At 41.4% G+C, this 12,783-nt stretch overlaps 1 protein-coding gene across 1 annotated transcript in view; it reads left to right on the forward strand.

Annotated features, from left to right (window-relative positions):
* Nucleotides 1-8,211: 8,211 nt before the first annotated feature.
* LOC311245919 (uncharacterized protein) overlaps nt 8,212-12,783 on the forward strand; it is a gene marked incomplete at its 3' end in the record, with an annotated part of 63,874 nt that continues 59,302 nt past the window's right edge. Inside the window, exon 1 of the mRNA XM_084335943.1 lies at nt 8,212-8,311. The remainder of the gene's footprint in view (nt 8,312-12,783) is intronic.

Below are 12,783 nucleotides of genomic sequence, written 5' to 3' on the forward strand. Positions count from 1 at the left end.
GGCTGTGCTGTGGTGGGTGACTTTGTGGATAATAGGCTTAGATATGAATGTGTTTGGCTCATCCCACTGATATCCTCCTTCCCAAGTCCTCAGACCCTATGAAAAGCAAAGAGGTGATATATTTTTAATATTATCTTTGTAGCATTTCTGCTTGTTACTGTACAAAGTTTTAAGTGGAGAGTGGCGGAAAAATGAGAGGGAGAGAGAGATAGAGAATGAACCGGGGCACCGGTTGAGAGAGTGAACAGTTTCAAGTACCTCGGAGCCCACATATCCGAGGACTTGACATGGACCACACACATTGACAGTGTTGTGAAGAAGGCACGACAACGCCTCTACTTCCTCAGGCGCCTAAGGAAGTTCCAAGTCAGTCAGAAGATCCTTAGGAACTTCTACTCATGTACAATAGAGAGCATCCTGACCGGCAACATCACCTCCTGGTTTGGGAATAGCACTGCACAAGACCGTAGCAGACTACAAAGAGTGACACGTTCAGCCGAACGCACAATTGGAGGGGGGCTTCCCACCCTCCAGAACATTTACAACAAGCGGTGCAAGGGGAAGGCTAAGAGAATTATTAAGGACTCGAGCCACCCGAACAACTGCCTCTTTGAACTGCTGCGGTCAGGCAAGCGATACCGGAGTCTTAAGGCGAGCACAGAAAGACTCAGAAGAAGCTTCTATCCCCAGGCCATCAGGCTGCTAAACGAACAATAAACACTATGCAACAACCATCAAATGCACACAGCACACACACCCACACGCACACACTCACTCAAACAAACAACACACTGCAGCACCCACTCTCCACACTTTAGATCACACAAACACACTTTACACTTTATATTTATTGATAAAGGATTTGCACTACAACTCGTACACCTACTGTGAATTGTACCTAAATTGCACCTCGTCCCATTTCTGCCTTGCACTATATAGTATTGTATATTAGTACACTGCACAGTATTGTATATTGTATGGTAACTACGTCTATTCTGCATCGAACATTGTACATATGTCTAAACTGAACACTGTGACCTCATTCTTTTTTACTTCTAATTTTATCATGTTATTTTATTTCATACTTATCTTGTCTTGCACAGTCTCTGGAGCGTAACAGTAAGAAGCATTTTGTATAAAAGTATTCTGTACTTCTGTATGACAACTATTAAAGAAACTTGAACTTGAAACTAACCCTGGCAGTGTTAGTGCCATGCTCTACTCATTGAGCAACACAGGGAATATAAGTTTAAACAAAATGTCACTTTAAAAAATGGAAAGTGACTTTAAAGGAAGGAGGTACTGTATAGTATAGTTTAGATACATTAAGAGTTAAAATTGTAAATTGTATAGTGTATACTGTATAGTAGTGTACATAGGAACCAGTTTCTCAGGAACTTAGCATGTATTTTTTTTATCATGCATATCTTGTGTCTTACCTATTTTATTTTTTTCTATGCCTATTTCTATTATTGTATTTTGCACAATCAATGCGGGCATGACCACCCGCATTTCACTGTATGCCTGGTATGTGACAAATAAACCTCTTGATTCTTGTGTATGTCATTATGAATTGAAAATGGGTTACCCTGATGTAAAGAAGACGAAAGTCTTTCTCTGGTCTGCATCCCCTTAACAATTGTGTGTATTGAGCTGTACTGTACCCATTCTGCAATCTGTTAATAAAGTTTTCAATCAATCAATCAAACAGGGAGAGATAGTGTGTTTGTGCATGTTGTGTGTGTGTTAGAAAGAGAGTAGTTGAGCCTTGTGTGATCTGCACTAGTAACTAGGCTGCACTAGTCTCTCTGATCATATTAGTACAGTAACTAGGCTGCACTAGTCTCTTTGATCATGTTAGTATAACTAGGCTGCACTAGTCTCTCTGATCATGTTAGTACAGTAACTAGGCTGCACTAGTCTCTCTGATCATGTTAGTACAGTAACTAGGCTGCACTAGTCTCTCTGATCATGTTAGTACAGTAACTAGGCTGCACTAGTCTCTCTGATCATGTTAGTACAGTAACTAGGCTGCACTAGTCTCTTTGATCATGTTAGTACAGTAACTAGGCTGCACTAGTCTCTCTGATCATGTTAGTACAGTAACTAGGCTGCACTAGTCTCTCTGATCATGTTAGTACAGTAACTAGGCTGCACTAGTCTCTCTGATCATGTTAGTACAGTAACTAGGCTGCACTAGTCTCTCTGATCATGTTAGTACAGTAACTAGGCTGCACAGCCGACAAACATAGTTGCTGCCTAAACAATATCCAGGTAAGATGGCGGACGGTATGATTTATGGCGTAATGTCGCATCTAATGTTTTATATATGGCAGCACCGCTGGTCTAACTGTTGGGTACATTATTTAAGGTTAGGCAATTGTGAAATACCGTAATCACAAATTACCTACCTGGGTTCCATCCTAGAGGCTAATCTTTCCTGTGACAAAATGGCATCCAATGTAATAAAAAAAGTCAACCAACGAACGCGATTCTTGTACCGGATCTCCTCTCTGGTAAACAAGAATACCCTGAAGACTCTAGCAGGAGCACTCATTCAAGGGTACTACGACTATGCTTGCACCTCATGGTACCAAAGCACCTCAAAGGCACTAAAAAACAAATTACAAACATCTCAAAACAAGCTAGTCAGACTACTGCTTGACCTGACTCCTAGAACCCACCTCACCCCTGCCCACTTTGACAACCTAGGATGGCTTAGAGTAGACGACAGAGTACAGCAACTTGCAATGGGCCTGGTCTACAAGATACACTACGCGACCAAGGTACCCATGTACATGTCAAAATACTTCCCAAAGGTCAGTGAATACCACGATCACAACACCAGAGGGAGCTCCACAAATCATGTAAAACCCAGATTCGGCTCAAACAAGGGACTAAACACGTTTCGCAATTATGCCACATCAATGTGGAACGCCCTACCTAAAGCTGTAAAGGAATGTGAATCACTACCCACTTTCAAAAACACTCTCAAAAAACACCTACGTGAGACTGCAATTCGAAACTGGCCCCTACAAATGTCCTAACCTAGTTGTACAGTAAATGACCAAGTAAGGCTTTGTCGGTATTCCAATGTACAGTGTAAAATGTGTATGCGTCCCCTACCCATATGCGTCCCCTACCCAACCCCCCCCCCCCACCTCCAATGTACAGCCCTCACCCACCCACCCCACCCCACCCACCCAACCTCCTCCAATGTACAGTTTCTACGCCAAATGTATATACACTCTTTTTCTGGACACTTTTGTATCACAAACAGTACTGTATTTGCAAATCTGATATGTCATAAATGTATAGATGTAGCAGTACTGTCTATCTGTAAGTCATGTATGTCATATATGTTATGATGAATTGAAAATGGGGGACCCTGATGTAAACAAGACGAAAGTCTTTCTCTGGTCTGCATCCCCTTAACAATTGTATGTACTGAGCTGTACTGTACTGTACCCATTCTGCAATCTGTTAATAAACTTTTCAATCAATCAATCAATCATACCTATTGATCAAAGAATAATGTCCAAATAACCTTCTGATTAAACAAACCTGCTTTGTGTTTCTTCATCTCACTTTCACAACACTCTGAAGTTTACGGCCAGTCTCGACTCCTCCTTAGTTCAGATGTGTCTCCAGCAGCTGCAGTTAGTCCGTTCTTTACACGATCACTGCATCTAGATCTGTTCAGAGAGTTAACGTTAGAGATTAGCAGCATTAGCTCGTTATAGCCACAGACAACGAGGTGAAGCATGGAGTGTTGTTGTGCCCCTGGTGGCTAGGACGAGATACTGCATGGCATTTCCGTATTTCCTGGTGACGTCAGGGAGGGCCGGACCAATCAGCTACGGCCGGGTCACGCGGCACCCTACGCCCCGCCCCTTTGTAAATAAACAGCAGCAGATATTTAACACCATATAGATATAAACATAGATAGAATATATCTATAGACATAAAGACACCCTCGCAGCAGCAGCGGAAGTTGGTCTTCTTCTTGGCCTTTTTTTCCTTTTCTTAATTATACACAGTTCAATAAAAAAAACATTCAAGTCAATCAATCACTATCACATAGTGATTACAAAAAATTATATACAAAGCCAGAATAATGTCCATTCATACAAATACATTAAAAGAGGTGCACAAATTAATTGTCTAATTGTCTTCTTGTTTTTGGAGGAGAAAATTGTTTTCATGATTTGCTAGGTTTCATTTTCAAATAATAAATAAGCGTTTATTCAATTTGGATTTGTGGATATGGAATCTTGCTAAAATAATGATTCGATTAGATTGATTGTATTGCCATTACATGTATTGAAACCAAACCAAACATTCTCTAGGCATAAAGTGAACTCGGTGTGTGGATTTGACAACATAGGAAACAGAGACAACATCACTCTGAAATAAACGATGTATAATGTTGTTATTTCTGGTAGACAAAGGAGTCTCGACTTGGACTTGAGCACTGATGACTTGGACTTGGACTCGAGCATTGACTGCATTCAGACTCTGAAGGTGCAGACGAGGACTCAGACTTGTTAATTGATAAATATATTGTATTTATCAATACAAGGGATGCATCACCTCTGCCTGTAATTAGTAAACTCCATTTGAACTTCCCAGACACCAAGAGAGCGCACCCTCAGGTGTAACACCCTCTTATACCTTCCCACAGGTCAGCCCCTGCCCCCTCCCCTCTACCAACCCCGGGCTCGTGCGACCAATAGCGTCGCCTGCCAGCCCCAGGTTGGTAGAGTGCAGAGTGACAGCTCGGCTGACCAATCACTCAAATCCCAGGGTCGCTACAATATAGATATTTTGTGTATTAGGCCCTAATCATTTGGCATAAGATATTGATGGCTAGTGCATTTGTTTGGCTATTGTGTCACAAAGTAAGTAAACTCTCTTTGAAATGGTGACCGCTGTGTCATTTATGTTTAATGTAGACCTTTTTTATTTGTACGTCAGCTCTTTGACTGCCCGAGAGGAGTGGACTCAACCTTGATGACTTGGACTCGGACTCGGACTAGGGTAATGGGGACTCGACTCGGACTCTTCTTTGGTGACTCGCACTCGAACACTGGGGACCTGAGACTGGACTCAGACTCGAGATTTAGTGACTCGACTACAACACAGGCGTGTGATGGCTTGGCTGCTGAGAGGTTGAATCTGAAAAGGACAGGTATTGACGCTGAAGTGATTAATACCATCCGGAGCGCGGCGCTGCACCTACTACTGTTGTTTACGGGGAGTGGTGTATTTTATTTGTAAGAGGATTTGTCTAAGGATTTGGACCCAATTTCTTTATTTTTTTTATTCGGTTTCATTCTTCCTTCAGTCTATCCTGGATAGGCTCTCGGCTTCGACGGTGGAAGTATATGCTGCGGCTATATCTTCCTGTCATAGGCTTTGAGCTTTTATTTAGTCAAGATTCAAGATTGTTTATTGTCATATGCACAGTTAAACAGACAGTTTGCCATACAATGAAAATCATACTTTGCTAGTCCGCCCTTCACACGAAATCACACAATACTTAACTTAAACATATTTAAATTCTCACGCCGGTCCTAACAAAGGTAAAGCGCTGTCAACACAAACGTCTGTCACATTGGTTGTGCGAGGGCATCGCCCTTTCCTATGTGGCTATGGCTGGACAGGTTCCCCCCTCAGGGATCAGAGAAGACAACACTTTGACAACCTAGGATGGCTTAGAGTACAGCAACTTGCAATGGGCCTGGTCTACAAGATACACTACGCGACCAAGGTACCCATGTACATGTCAAAATACTTCCCAAAGGTCAGTGAATACCACGACCACAACACCAGAGGGAGCTCCACAAATCATGTTAAACCCAGATTCGGACTAAACACGTTTCGCAATTATGCCACATCAATGTGGAACGCCCTACCCAAAGCTGTAAAGGAATGTGAATCACTACCCACTTTCAAAACCACTCTCAAAGAACACCTACGGGAGACTGCAATTCGAAACTGGCCCCTGTAAATGTCCTAACCCAACCCCCTCCAATGTACAGTAAATGACCAAGTATGGTTTTGTCAATATTCCAATGTACAGTTTTGCTTGTACAGTAGTACAGTGCCCCCCCCCCCCACCCCTCCTACCAACCCCCCCCCCCCCCAACCCCACCCCACCTTCCCAACCTCCTCCAATGTACATGGTTTCTACGTCAAATGTATATACTCTCTTTTCTGGACTCTTTTTGTATCACAAACAGTACTGTATTTGCAAATCTGGTATGTCATAAATGTATAGATGTAGCAGTACTGTCTATCTGTATGTCGTGTATCTCATATATTATGTTATGATGAATTGAAAATGGGGGACCCTGATGTAAACAAGACGAAAGTCTTTCTCTGCTCTACATCCCCTTAACAATTGTATGTATTGAGCTGTACTGTACTGTACCCATTCTGCAATCTGTTAATAACGTTTTCAATCAATCAATCAATTGGAGAATGGGTACAAAACTGTTTATTTAATACTTAGGAGAGAGATCAGCTCAGCTGGTTATTACTATGTGAATACTTAGGAAAGATCAGCTCAGTTATTTATTACTATGTGAATACTTAGGACAGATCAGTTCAGCTAGTTATTACTATGTGAATACTTAGGAGAGATCAGTTCAGCTAGTTATTACTATGTGAATACTTAGGAGAGATCAGTTCAGCTAGTTATTACTATGTGAATACTTAGTAGAGATCAGTTCAGCTAGTTATTACTATGTGAATACTTAGGAGAGATCAGTTCAGCTAGTTATTACTATGTGAATACTTAGTAGAGATCAGTTCAGCTAGTTATTACTATGTGAATACTTAGTAGAGATCAGTTCAGCTAGTTATTACTATGTGAATACTTAGTAGAGATCAGTTCAGCTAGTTATTACTATGTGAATACTTAGTAGAGATCAGTTCAGCTAGTTATTACTATGTGAATACTTAGTAGAGATCAGTTCAGCTAGTTATTACTATGTGAATACTTAGGAGAGATCAGTTCAGCTAGTTATTACTATGTGAATACTTAGTAGAGATCAGTTCAGCTAGTTATTACTATGTGAATACTTAGTAGAGATAAGTTCAGCTAGTTATTACTATGTGAATACTTAGGAGAGATCAGTTCAGCTAGTTATTACTATGTGAATACTTAGGAGAGATCAGTTCAGCTAGTTATTACTATGTGAATACTTAGTAGAGATCAGCTCAGCTAGTTATTACTATGTGAATACTTAGGAGAGATCAGTTCAGCTAGTTATTACTATGTGAATACTTAGTAGAGATCAGTTCAGCTAGTTATTACTATGTGAATACTTAGTAGAGATCAGTTCAGCTAGTTATTACTATGTGAATACTTAGGAGAGATCAGTTCAGCTAGTTATTACTATGTGAATACTTAGTAGAGATCAGCTCAGCTAGTTATTACTATGTGAATACTTAGTAGAGATCAGTTCAGCTAACTTATTACTATGTGAATACTTAGTAGAGATCAGTTCAGCTAGTTATTACTATGTGAATACTTAGTAGAGATCAGTTCAGCTAGTTATTACTATGTGAATACTTAGTAGAGATCAGTTCAGCTAGTTATTACTATGTGAATACTTAGTAGAGATCCGCTCAGCTAGTTATTACTATATGAATGTTTAGGAGAGAGAGCTCAGTTAGTTGTATGTATAGATGTAGCAGTACTGACTATCTGTATGTCACGTATGTCATATATGTCCTGATGAATTGAAAATGGGGGACCCTGATGTAAACAAGACGAAAGTCTTTCTCTGGTCTGCATCCCCTTAACAATTGTGTGTATTGAGCTGTACTGTATTGTACCCATTCTGCAATCTGTTAATAAAGTTTTCAATCAATCAATCAATCAGTTATTTATTACTACGGTACACTTTATTATGAGAGATCAGATCTAAATGTTCCCAGACAGGGAAAATCTCCTCTTTCTTGTTGGTTCCATCACAAACAAAGGATCGGGAACTGATAGCAAACAAACGTGACGTCATAGGAGACTCTATTGTGTTTCGTCGCGCGCCAAATGTCCTGATCAGTCACGTGGTACGGCGCGCGAGCCTAAACACGTCATCACTCACGTCATCAACACGAGACTCGATACACTTCACATAATCTTCCTGAGCACTCGAGGACACACGCGTTGTGTTTTTACAGTGTGAAGGCTCTTTGTTGCAGAACTCGACCGGACCAAGAAAGACTTTCTACTAAAACATCTGGATCAAAACGTTGATCTTGTGGAAACAGAGATCAGACTGTGGACACCACAACATCTGTAAGTACGATTATGTTCACATTGTTTTCCTCGTATCGCTCTTCCTCGCAGCAGCGCCACTCGAAAGGAGCCTTGACGTTGATTGATTGATTGAAAATTGTATTAACAGATTGCAGAATGGGTACAATACAGTACCGCTCAATACACACAATTGTTAAGGGGATGCAGACCAGAGAAAGACTTTCGTCTTGTTTACATCAGGGTCCCCCATTTTCAATTCATCATAACATAGACATACATAGACAGTACTGCTACATTTATGACATACCAGATTTACAAATACAGTACTGTTTTTGATACAAGAAGAGTCTAAAAAAGAGAGTATACATTTGACGAAGAAACTGTACATTGGAGGGGGGGGGGGATGAATGAATGAAAAACTTTATTTAACAGATTGCAGAATGGGTACAATACAGTACGGCTCAATACATACAATTGTTAAGGGGATGTAGCCCCTTTCGTGACTTTCGGTTTGCAAGCCTGGGGCTTTTGCAAACCGAAAGTCACGAAAGGGGCTAAAGGGGATGCAGACCTGAGAAAGACGTTAGTCTTGTTTCCATCAGGGTCCCCCAATTCATAGCTGTCAACACGCACGGTTTTACCGGGATTCTCCTGTATTTCGACCCTCTGCACAGCGTCTTTACGGCGCACGGATTGGTACGTATTTCGTGCGAGATGACGCACGAATGAATGTGGACTGTTCCATCAGAGGGCGGAGCTTCGGTGGTAATGTGTGTGGCTACAGACCGCTGCACTTAAATATAAACATTAGTCTACCTGGAGACTCAATGAGGTAATTGTAGATGTCGCCATAAGACGCGTCTGGCCATTTAGTGGGATAATTTTTTCATCATCCTGTTCGGCTGAAAGGACACTGGCCACCGAAGCTCTCCCCTCTGATGGAACAGTCCACATTCATTCGTGCGTCATCTCGCGTCGTCCAGACTCCATGGGCAATCTGCGCATGTGCATGCGGAATAGGTGCTTTAAAATGGGCTTTTTTTCTGCCGATTTTAGTTCTGATCGATTAGGAATGGGTCACGCCGTGTTCAGGAGAGTGAGGCGCATAAACGTCTATTCGATCATGTCTCTAGCACCCCCACAGCCGTATCGGCAACCACTTACATCACGGCTCTCGTCCACATTCATTCATATGCTCCCCCTGCAATCTCCTCCCCGATTTCAATGTAACGCGGAAGTGTAGTGGTCTATGGTGCTACTATACAGAACGTTGGCACTAGCTAACATTGGCTAGCTATCTTAACTTAGCTAATTAATACTCCAGTCTGCAAAAATACGACACTCAGTGCTAATTGACGGAGCTGTAAACATCGGTAGCCTATACTAGCCAAGCTCTAGTGTGCGCTAGTACGCTGTAAACTTGGCGCTGTTTAGCTAATGTTACACACAGCTCGTTGGTGGACACGCAGCCTCAACATAACTGAAATAGCGTTCGCTTAGCAAGCATTATCCATGGGACGTTCTGTTTTCCAACATGTAAGCTAACGTAAACATTACAATACTATGGCTACAAAACTAGCTCTTACCCATGTAGCAGTCATCACGGTTCCAGGGTGCATCGCTGTAGTGTTGGTGCTTTCTTCTTTGTCGTTATTACAGAATGCAGTCATGGCAGACAATGGAAATGATACTGACCCCAGCACTTTCTGTAGTGCAGCACCGTTTTGAATTAACGTTACCGGCTCTCTGATTATTTTTATACGACACAACGGTGCTAAAATTCCGCGTCAATGAGTTTTTATGATTGACGTTGTCGATTTTGTCGACTAATCGTTGCAGCCCTAGTGGTCAGTATATAGAACTATCCTACATGTCTGTGATCAGTACATAGAACTATCCTACATGTCTGTGGTCAGTACATAGAACTATCCTACATGTCTGATCAATACATAGAACTATCCTACATGTCTGTGATCAACCTACATGTCTGATCAGTACATAGAACTATCTTACATGTCTGATCAGTAGGGATGCCCCCCGAAACCCGGTTCTAAACGGGAACCGGTACTAAATTAGAAAAAACTGGAGTGTTGATAAGCTCCGACGTTTTCGGTTCTCCTATTGATACTCGAGACATTAAGGAGTTTTTTTCGAGGAATTTAAATGTTGCGAACTATCTCTCCTCTCTGAAGCTGGGCTGTTAGTTTACACACACTCGCGAGCGACACTCGCACAAATGCACATACGGGTACTTTGCTCCGTGCTGAAGCGTGCAGCACACAGACCGAGCTCTGCGCTCATCATGGCGGAGAGAACAAAACTAAAGTCTGGGTACACTTTACGAAAGTCGATGCCGACAACGCACGTTGCCACAAGTGCAATAAAACATTTGCAAGTAAGGGTGGCAATACAAGCAATTTGTCAAAACATCTGTTGTCAAAACATAACATTAGTCTGCAGAAATGCGCCGTTTTCGACTGCTTTGCTCGCAGTGTTCCATCTCCATCCACGTCCACTGCAGGTAAGCCAAGATACGGAGTTAGCTAGGCTAATAACGAATTATTACGAATAGGCTAATAAATAAAATATAATTGCTTAGCTAATTGTTTAGCTACAAATATGTTTGAAAGATGACACCTTTTTATAGATCGTCAATCATCATCAGGCTGAGGCTGCAGCCACCATGTCCCAGGCCACCCCTTCTCCCTCTACCACCACCGGTCCCAGCCAAGCCCAAAGTCCCTTCACCCTAGCTATAATATTTATTTATAACGTTATATAAAAGAACATTGCTGTTGCTGAAGAAATAATATTTATTTATTATATTTATTTATAATATTTATTTATAAAGTTATAAATAATAATAAGCAATGTCGATTTTGTTCTTAATTAATTGTATTTCTTTCTTGCAAAATAATAAAAAAGAACCGATAATAGTATCGATAAAGTACCGAACCATTAAGCAGTATCGATAAGAGTAGTAGTATCGATAAAATCCTAACGATACCCATCCCTACTGATCAGTACATAGAACTATCAGACATGTTTGTGATCAATACATAGAACTATCCTACATGTCTGATCAGTACATAGAACTATCCTACCTGTCTGTGATCAATACATAGAACTACCCTACCTGTCTGTGATTAGTACATACTTTATGTTGCATGGTTTGGAGAGCTAAGAGGCTACCTTACTCTCTAGCCTAAAGCTAACATTTCCTTTTTTTCTGTTTCAAATCTTTATTTCAACTTATTAGGAAGTGGAGGTTTCCCTCATTTAGATTAGATTAGCTATATTACCCCTGTCCTTAACTGCACGAGTCAACTCGGTTAAAATGAACTCCCTGCCAAAATTCTCATACCTTTTTCAATGTTTACCCATCTTTCTCACACAAGCATTTTTCCAGAAAATTTACAGTTTGGTGTCGCAGTTCATCTTGAATATAAGAGTCCCTAGGCTCGGTAAAGCTCTCCTACAAAGACCAAAACCTCTGGGAGGGATGGCTCTGCCCAATTTTTTATTCTATTATTGGGCAGCCAACTTTAGAGTACTACAACATTGGGCAAGGTTTGAAGACACACCTTCATCTCCTGTATGGTTGCTTTTGGAATCCTCTTCTTCCAGCCCTGCCTCACTGGCTGCTCTTGCTCACGCACCTCTACTTTTTCCCACCTCTCCCTACTCTAAAAATATTATTGTCAAATCAACACTTAGGATATGGAATCAGTTTAGACGACATTTTGGTTTACAATCTTTTTCTTTACTAGCTCCAATTACAGCTAACCCTGTTTCCCCCCCCTCTGTGATGGATAGAGCTTTTCTCTCCTGGTCGGGGTCCCCTCTTGGTATTAGAACGTTCAGAGATTTATATATAGAAAATATTTTTGCATCATTTGAACAACTGTCTGACAAGTTCTCTCTTTCGAGGTCACATTTCTTTAGATACTTGCAAGTCCGCAGTTTTGTACGTAATGTCAACCCACAGTTCCCCAAACTTCCTATTGACACTTTACTAAAGCCTACACTGGTCACAAAGGGTATTATATCTGTCCTGTATGGCTTGATTTCCTCACTGTGTCCTACCTCATTAGAAAAGATCAGGAGGAGATGGGAGGAGGACCTGGGTGAGGACATCACAGAAGACCTGTGGGAGGATATTCTACACCGGGTCCACTCCTCTTCAATTTGTGCCAGGCACGGACTGATCCGATGTAAAATTGTTCACCGTTCACACTTTACTAAAGTCAGGCTAGCCAAGATCTATGGCAACATTGATCCCACCTGTGACAGATGCCACCGTGCCCCTGCTACACATAGTCACATGTTTTGGTCCTGCCCTTCCCTACATAATCTGAAATATTTGAAACTATCTCATAGTATTGAGATCCCAATCAGCCCGAGTGCCATAACTGCTTGCTTTGGTGTCTCTATCTCCCCTACTACCATGTCTCTGCCACGATATAAAGCTGACCTGGTGGCATTTGTTACTCTCCTGGCTAGACGTCTCA

The sequence above is a fragment of the Notolepis coatsorum genome (genome assembly GCF_963971535.1).
Source record: "Notolepis coatsorum genome assembly, chromosome: 19".
NCBI lineage: Eukaryota > Metazoa > Chordata > Actinopteri > Aulopiformes > Paralepididae > Notolepis > Notolepis coatsorum.